Source organism: Limulus polyphemus, unplaced genomic scaffold (assembly GCF_000517525.1).
Source record: "Limulus polyphemus unplaced genomic scaffold, Limulus_polyphemus-2.1.2 Scaffold588, whole genome shotgun sequence".
NCBI lineage: Eukaryota > Metazoa > Arthropoda > Merostomata > Xiphosura > Limulidae > Limulus > Limulus polyphemus.
In genome coordinates this window covers 233,952-243,637 of record NW_013666198.1, presented here as the reverse complement: position 1 = coordinate 243,637, position 9,686 = coordinate 233,952, and the positions used below count along the sequence as shown (strand labels likewise).

The 9,686-nt window shown below is 35.0% G+C and overlaps 1 pseudogene; it reads right to left on the bottom strand.

Moving 5' to 3' along the window:
• Positions 1–6,569, bottom strand: part of LOC106459291 — a 98,192-nt pseudogene extending 91,623 nt beyond the window's left edge.
• Between the last annotated feature and the right edge of the window lie 3,117 nt (positions 6,570–9,686).

Here is a 9,686-nt window from a genome sequence, read left to right as displayed (position 1 = left end):
CTTCAGGCTCAAAGAACAAGACAAGTTCAAACACGATTTAATTTCAAATAAAGCTTTGTTTGATTAAATGCTTTTTTATTTCTCGCATCACAGATTTTATCTGTTTACTGAATAATTTGCTGAAAAAAATACTGATCTATACATTTCAAATCTAAATTTTTACCGTGCAACACCAAGTAACTCAGCTAGTGACTGATAAAAAGTAAAAAAAAAAACAGGTTTGGATCAACAGAATAAAAAAAAGTTTTAAATTATAGCAATAACATTCTTGTTACAACATGCTCATAGCTAGATAAAAGGAGAAATGGACAAACAACTGAATGTCCGGACATACAAATAAGTGGATGGACAGATGAATGGCCGTACAAGCGGACAAATAAGCATACAGCTAGAGAGAGATGATTTGAAGATTTCATTCATGAATCTATATTTAAAATTATATTTTGCTTACCTTTGATTTTAGCAAGAATAAATAGTCAAAATCCGCTACCGTATAATCGAGAAATGTAGGACGTAATTAACAAAGTTGTAATAATAATTAATTCATGAAGCAGCTGATGAATTGTGTTGGTATACACGAAGCGTAATGCCATTGATGCTGATTATACGATGTTTCGTTTCGTGTATGATGTGTTATTGGACAACCCAATCTTACGCTGGTGAATGAACCGAATTTACATCTTATTTTGGATGATGAATGGTTTGATCTGAAGCTGTGTTTGTATTTGTTTTGTGCACTAAACACCGAACAATTAACGTCCATGATTATGAAACATAAAAAGAAGTTTGTTTTGAAAGGAAAGCTTGTCTCAACTACCCAAGCATGGTTTAATTGTCAGTCCAAGACCCCATAACGTTGCTCTCAGCTCATTCTTAATGAGATCCTCCTTTTGTAATCTATTCACCAATTAAGACCAAATCGTTGGATAAAGACAGGTTATAATTCTCGTGATATGTCACAATCGTAAAGTAGTCGTAAAATTAATACTTAATATTCTGTGAGAACCAAGGTCTTTCAACCAAAAGATACCGACGAAACACAGCGTGAAAACGAGATTTTTAAACTTTATATGCTCAACAAATATATATATATATATATATACAGTTTCATATTAGAATAAGAGACGATACATCTGTATATATACATATATATGTATATAAGTTGGATGAGGGATTTTGATTCTCATACATTGTATATAAAAATTGTAAGACTAGTTTATGTATGTACATATCGCGAGAATTAGAGTATGTCTTATATATACATGGTTGAATATGATATATTAAAACGATTCTGAATATGTAAGTCAGCAAGTCACATGACAATCATGGCCGATATAAAGTCGTGGTAGAACGGAATGTATCACAATCATAGTCTGACGTTGGGCGCTGCGTGTAGATAGTGTGATGCCACCGAAAACTGATCGCTTTTGGGAAGGGTTTGTAAAAGCCCTTTCAAATGCAAAATATTCGTATAATCAGACTATAAAAATGTGATCGGATCGGTATTGTAGAATTTCCAAGCTATGTCCTTTATTTAATGACATTGGAAAACAAAGGATAGTGGATCAATTAGGGTACCAAGACCATCCGGAAAGATACTTGCAATAAGTCGTACTGGTGCCATGGTTAGCAGAGTTCGACAGTTTGTAACAGATGAGAATCCAAGAAAACAAATGTCACTAGAAAAAGCCATCCACGTGTCCCAGGTAACAGAAAATAAGATTATCAAGAAGGGCCGCCATTTGATGAAGCGACGCAAGTCAGGTATACATAAGTTACTTCCACAACATATCAGGACAACCGTCATATATCTCAAGCAGTTGGAGAATGAAACGGGTATATCATAATATTTTGAAAACATACCGCTAAGGTCGCCTTAGGGTTTTTCTGCAATCAGACTGTTGAAGCAAACGTACTGAATAGTGGAAAGCAGAAAGAAAGAGGAGTGTACTCTCAAAGTGACAACCTTACGTCCGAGTCTTTTGCAATGGAAACTGCGCTGCAGAGCTATTATCAAGATACGTGGTCTTCAGATAGAGTATTACTGGACGTGGCAACATGGACTGTAACGAAGGTGGTGAGGCAACGTGGTCTGTAACGAAGGTGGTGAGGCAACGTGGTCTGTAACGAAGGTGGTGAGGCAACATGGACTGTAACGAAAGTGGTGAGGCAACAAAATTATTTTAATCTGGAGTACTCAACTTCCGTATAAACAAGGTCGTTCCTGTTAGTTGGCTTTCTTACATTAAGCCATTTAGAGTAAGATAATCTATTAGTAAATAATTTCTGTTAACATAATGTTTTAATCTTCGAATCTCTCGATTTTTACGAGTCATTAACCAGGCCAATAGATGTATTTAATCTCTACCGCTCACGGATTAAAAGCTGTAATTTCAAGTTTATCATCAAAATTGACGTAAAAACTTAATGTCGGGTTAGGGAAGAGGGTTAAAAGTGCGATACAATCGATATATATATATATAGGTGAAAATAATTATCCGAGCGAAGGTTAAATATTCCTAATTCATAGACTCCACGTAGCAGAGAGTCAAAGATAAGACTGCTGTCACTACCGACGTAAAATCTACCCTTAAGAAATAGTGAAGCCTCAATTTAGGCAAACCCTTATTTCTCATTATTTCCTTCTATAAATTGTTTTTGTGTATGTAGAGGCTCAAATCTGCTCAATGGGCTGTCCGAGCTGAGCCCACGAAATATATGAAAATCTGATTTTTATCCTTATAAACCATCAAGCTGAGCCATTGTGGGGAAGCGGGAGGGGCATAAACTCTCTGACACAGTAAAACTAATCTTTTACTCTCAACAGCGACCGTGTTCTATTTAACGGTTTAGAAAAATTAGGATTGTTATTTCGGTTTCCATATCTAATATTATTCTGAACGTGTACATATAATGGATGTGGAAACTGAAATTAAAATTTACACTGCAAAAGCAGAGAAAGCAGAAGAAGAAAAACGACTTTTACACTTATTACCTTTTTGGGCTGAGCGTAGCCTAGTTCATAACATGCCAGACTCTGAATCTGATGGTTCACGGTTCTTATTCCGTTACAGCAAAATCGTAATCCGCACTTTGGAGACGTGGGTGCGTTATAAGAGTGAGAGTCATATTCCCCTATTCAATTAGAGTCCCAAAAGTTGGCAGTAGGTGCTTTTGGACGGCTAGCGTGGATAGACTTTGTGTAGCTCTGTGCAAATTTCTATGACAAACAAACAATTATGATGCTTTTTATCTAATTAAGACTTGTAGGAGCTTTGTGGAATACTTTTTTTTTCAAGTTGAAAATTCATGAAATATATATATACATAAAAAGAAAACATTTGTCACGTACGTGTTATAAAGTGATGTGAGTGTGAAATCAGAGTTTATTATTGAAATGTGAGAAAAGTCCCGTAAAAGACGCTCGTGATTTTTTGAGAAATCAGTATTTGGTTTGAGATGAAAACTTTTGTAGTATAAACGTAAAGTAGTGAAGTTAAAGCCAAAATGTTTCTCAATGGAACATCCTAAAACGTAGAAGAAGGTATTTAAAATAGTTGTATTATAAAAAATGTCACACATTTTAGTCATTTTCAAATTCAGATTTATTCCGAATGTTGTTTAACTTGTTAAATGCAACTGTTAAATGTTCTTTCCTATCAAATAATATTTAATAATTACTATACTAAACATTGTACCTGTATTAAGATATGGTATAGTATCTTTGAAAATTAATAACCATGGTATAATCAGAATTTAGAATCAGCCGATTAGTCAGCGATAGTTTTATAGACTTAGGACGTTCAAGTCTGGGGTTCGGGCTTGGGAGGTAGATCTAGTATAAGTTAGATGTAAGAAACGCGTCTTGAATTAGCTATACCGATTGCCAGGTTAATTTTTAGAGTGTCACTCTGAGTTTCTAACTTGCTCTGATAGGAAGTTAATATTAATTTCTTCTTCAAAATAAGATACCCGATAACCCAAGCACGTTCCGTTCTGAAAGTAGACCTTTAATTCTTCAAAATAAGAAACCCGATAACCCAAGTACGTTCCGTTCTGAAAGTAGACCTTTCTTCTTCAAAATAAGAAACCCGATAAACCAAGCACGTTCCGTTCTGAAAGTAGACCTTTCTTCTTCAAAATAAGAAACCCGATAAACCAAGCACGTTCCGTTCTGAAAGTAGACTATGTTTAAACAACGTTAGAAATTTCTATACAAGTAACTAATTTGTTTTATTCGATTTGGTTTGATTTATTTTGAATTTCGCGCAGAGCTACACGATGGCTATATGAGCTAGTCGTCCCTAATTTATCAATGATAAGCTAGAGGGAAGGCAGCTATTCAACACCACCCAACGCGAACTCTTGGATTACTTTTTTACCATCGAATAGTGGGATTGACCGTCACACAATAATGCCCCTACGGCTGAAAAAACGAGCATCTCCGGTGACGGGGATTCGAACTCGCGACCCTCATATTGTGAGTCGATTGTGGTGTCGTCTAGCTGTCTTCCCTCTTGTCTATCACTTCTAAATTAAGGACGGCTAGCGCAGATAGCCCTTATGTATCTTGTGCGAAATTCAAAAAACGAACAAACATACAATAAACATAGGAATAACAATTCAATTTTTTAAATTGTGCTTAGGGCACAGTAAAAATGCCTTTGTTATAGATGTTAAAGTTTTCTCTTCAATGACTATAGAAGAATAACGATATGCTAACGTAACGTCAAATATTTGTAAACTGTTATATTAGAACCCGTGCATACAGCATAAATACTGCTTTATGATTTCGTTCAAAAGAAATTCGAAACTTACAAATATTTTATTTTTAGATTTTGGGCTAAACCATACACGATGCGATAACCAATCATTTTTTCGAAGGAACCTCTTCATAATGAATAGAAAATATGATTAAAGTTATTCTTTGAATGTTTCGTGATATAAAAGGTCGAAGACTACATTCAGAGATTGTACAGTGTGTAAAATTTCCACTTGGAATACAGGTTGTTTTTTAACTATTATAGTGAAGGTCTGTAAAATTATATTACACTGATGGTGAAAGTTAAAAGTTATGGGATAGTTTGAGAGTTAAAGGCTTCTGGGAAGTTTGAACGTTTAAAGTTATAAGTCCTTGGAAAGCTTGAAGCTCAAAATTAAAGTTAAGGGATAGTTTCAGAATCAAAAGGCATGGGGACGTTTGAGGTTAAAAGTTTAAGATCGTGAGGTAATTTAAGTGTCAGAGTTAAAGATCATGGGATAACCTGAGAGTAAATGTTACATATAAGAGGGAGTTTTAGTGTTAGAAGTTAGAGTTAGATAATATGAAGGTCAGAGTTAAAAATAATGAAACAGTTTGAAGGTTAATATTAAAGATCACAAGGTAGTTTGAGTGTCAAAGTCAAAAGTCGTGGGGTAATATAAGGGTAAGAGTTAAAGAGGAAAGGGTAATTGAGGGTAAATGGTAAAGATCACAGAATAATCTGAGTATGACAGCTAAATGTCATGGAATAATATAAGGGCCAAAATGAAAGATAATGAGATAATCTGAAGGTGAATGTTAAAGATCACAGCGTAGTTTTGAGTGTGAATGTTAAAGATCACAGGGCAGTTTGAGTGTGAATGTTAAAGATCACAGGGCAATTTTGAGTGTGAAAGTTAAAAGTCATAGGGTAATATAAGGGATAGAGTTAAATATTCTGAATCTCAATGTTAAAATTTATGAAGTTATTTAACATTTTTAAAGGTAACTATTTTAATTTCAATTGTAGATATTCAGTTATAGCCTTTCTGAGTGATCACTAACTTCGGTGCATGTGTTATCTTATCTTTAAAGTCAGCAATAACTTGAGGTCAACTGAGAAACAACTTTCAGTTTTGTGCTCACGTTTTTCAGCTATCATTAGCAAAAACGAAATCAAAATTGTCTTGCGTTTTACAGAGTTTAATGACCCGTTCACACATTTCGAGTTTGGAATTAAACAACCAAAGAGTTGATCTTTAATAGATTGAACATTTTGCTCGCAACTTCATTACTTTCAACTGAGAGAAGTGTAACTTTCTTGTCTCCCAACGGTCACTGATACTGTAATCAATCCAAGATGGTCGTTCTTGGGTATACTGATCTATCGTTTGAACACACTTCATACGTTTAAAAATTATAACTGATAGTGTAATGTAACCAAAACTTGAGGGGCGTTATTGAAAATTTAAATCCTCGTCATGAAAAAGAATCTTATTATTGTTATTCAGTTGATAATTATATAAACAATAGGAAATGTCTTTCAATCATTGTATGCAAAAATAAAAATGAACAAATTATAAACGTTTTTAGTATGAGCAACTTCAACTTAATTACTTAAAGTTCTAACAGGTATAACGGGTTGTAATAAAGCCAACGCCATCACACACATACACAAAACTAAATAGATGGATAGATGAGGGAGGAAACTAGTAAGATGGATAGATGAGGAGAGGAAGTATATAAGAGTGACTTACCATAAAGCAACTTCTGGGTTGATGACTGAAGGAACTGACGTCAGGTTTAGGTTAGAACAATCAACTTTCATCTGGTTTGTAGGTTTTATGCAGATACATCGCTTCGGGCAAGCTCCCGTGTCATTTATACTTCCTGCGGGAGATTTTGAATCTCCTGGCGCAAGTCCGACGAAGAGTAAGAGAGCTACGTTCACCAAGAGGTTGGAGATGGACCCTTTGTTGTTAAAGAGCGGTGTGACTTGGACCCACAATAGCCGTTGGTATACCTGCCGAGTATATTTCATGATTAAACAGAGCGAAACTTTAAGAGTTCAGGATTTGTCAGGAGTTCCGGAGCTTGTGGACCGTGTTATTCGTGCGACGTCAGAAAACAATTTGATTCAGCGGCTTTTCCGTGGCCGAGAGAGATGTGTAGTATCACTTTTAAGACGTCACAGGAAATGCAACATTCTTTTTAAACACCGAAGTGTACGTTGTTATACTTTATGGTTAGCTATAAGCTTTCTGTTCCAGGGAGAACCGAAATCGTATATTTAACATCATATGACAATCATAGGCAGTGAGAAAAAAAAAACAAACAAACAAATGAGCAGGATCTGCTGCCGCCAATAATAGGATGCGTGTAAACTACTGCTCGGGCCACAGGCATAGCAAACATGAACGCTACGCGCTGCCTGACTTCTATGTGACGTCACCATCTAGCCCGGTCACTACTTCCTGTGGGATTCGGATAAGCTTGAAGCAATTTACATAATGGAGAGAAAGTAACTAACAGTGTCAGGTTTATCGTTTTTAAGTTACATAATATAGAGGAAGTAACTAACAATGTCAGGTTTATCATTTTTAAGTTAAATAATGGAGAGGAAGTAACTAACAGCGTCAGGTTTATCGTTTTTAAGTTACATAATGGAGAGAAAGTAACTAACAGCGTCAGGTTTATCGTTTTTAAGTTACATAATGGAGAACTTCCTCTCCATTATGTAACTTTAAAACGACAAACCTGACACTATTAGTTACTTCCATGTAACTTAAAAACGATAAACCTGACACTGTTAGTTACTTCCTTTCCATTATGTAACTTAAAAACGACAAACCTGACGCTGTTAGTTACTTCCTCTCAATTATGTAACTTAAAAACGATAAACCTGACACTGTTAGTTACTTCCTCTCCATTATGTAACTTAAAAACGATAAACCTGACGCTGTTAGTTACTTTCTCTCCATTATGTAACTTAAAAACGATAAACCTGACACTGTTATTTACTTTCTCTGCATTATGTAACTTAAAAACGATAAACCTGACACTGTTAGTTACTTTCTCTCCATTATGTAACTTTAAAACGACAAACCTGACACTATTAGATAATGGAGAGAAAGTAACTAACAGTGTCAGGTTTATCGTTTTTAAGTTACATAATGCAGAGAAAGTAAATAACAGTGTCAGGTTTATCGTTTTTAAGTTAATAATGGAGAGAAAGTAACTAACAGTGTCAGGTTTATCGTTTTTAAGTTACATAATGGAGAGAAAGTAACTAACAGTGTTAGGTTTATCGTTTTTAAGAATGACAGGTCATATATGTAAAACAATTAATTTAATTTCGTTTAACTAGAGCGAGTTTTTATCTTGAGTTGTTTTTTATTTAGATAAGTTCGATTCTAGAACTACATAACTGAATGTTCTTCAGTTCTACGTTTTACCACATAGACAAGGTTTCAAATCACAACGACAAAAACAAAAGGACTGCACTTATTAAAAGACTGGCCCGAATGGAGATTTCCCCGAATATATAACTTAAAAAAATAAGCAAGTATGGAAATGAATAGATTAAACAAGAATTGCACACATTTTCTAAGTCATATGCTACTCTGGTTACAAATGTAAAACGATCCGATGCTTTTATTCGTCCCAATAAAGTTACAAAATCCTAGATTTGTTTGCGATTTTGACTTCACTCCAACGTTTCAGGAGAGACGGTCATCCATCTGCTTTACTTACATATCTACGTTTTGTTTTAGCTAATGCCAAAGTAATCAAATATACATGGGACTGTTGTTTTTCACATAACGCGTACAACCAAACGGTATTCCTTACATATTGATATTTACGACGTCACACCAAGAAGATGATATACCTTTATAGGCTGAACGAAATTTTGTTTATGAGATAAATTGAATAATTTCTCCGAAAGGAGACCGAAAGCCGCCTGGAAGGGTCACTTGTTTTAACCACTCGTACCACTATACAGTAGTGCGTTGTCGATCATTCAGTAAGTAGACACTAAAATGACGTTACATAAGGGACGCTTAATGTTGCAATTTGTACTACCGTAACTTCAGTGAAATGTGCGCATGCCATGAATTACCAGAAGAAGAGTTGTTTATAGAGTTGTTTATTTGGTCTGGTATTTCATTGGCGGTAGTGTCCAGGGTCACTGATGAAGAGTAGAATTCTCTGGAACTAGTCTGGCTCACAGACACACCATCCAATGAAAGAATACACCATTCCAAGCTTTTACTTGTTGTTAAACAAATGTTTAAACAACTCTATTTATTCAATTATGTACAAGCTGCCCAGTGTCGGCTAACAATATGAAGAATTAAATTGTGGCGGAATGCTACAAGTTCTTCAAATACCTATAGCATGATAGGTTTCTTTTTTGTGAGTGTAAAACATTTAAATACACCAGTTCGAGTATATAGAAGTATTGGGTAAGTTTGGTTTGAAGTCAGATTTGACTCATGAGGTTATGTAAGGGGGATTCCTATAGTATATAGAAGTATTGAGTACTTTTGGTTTAAAGTCAGATTTGACTCATGAGGTTATGTAAGGGGGACTTCCTATAGTATATAGAAGTATTGAGTACTTTTGGTTTAAAGTCAGATTTGACTCATGAGGTTATGTAAGGGGGACTTCCTATAGTATATAGAAGTATTGAGTACTTTTGGTTTAAAGTCAGATTTGACTCATGGATTAGTTAGTTTGTTTGTTTTAAGCCCATTCTGTGTATAATTTTAGTGTATAAGCTCTCGGGATTACTTCACAACTACTTGGGGGTGGAGAAAACTATTCTCATTGAGAAAAGTGTTTCTGTTTTAAGTTAAAACTGAATATTTAATTTTTTCGAGCCTTCCAAATTGTCACGTTGATCTGCTTTTCATCGCTCTAGGCAAATCCTGAGATATAGATT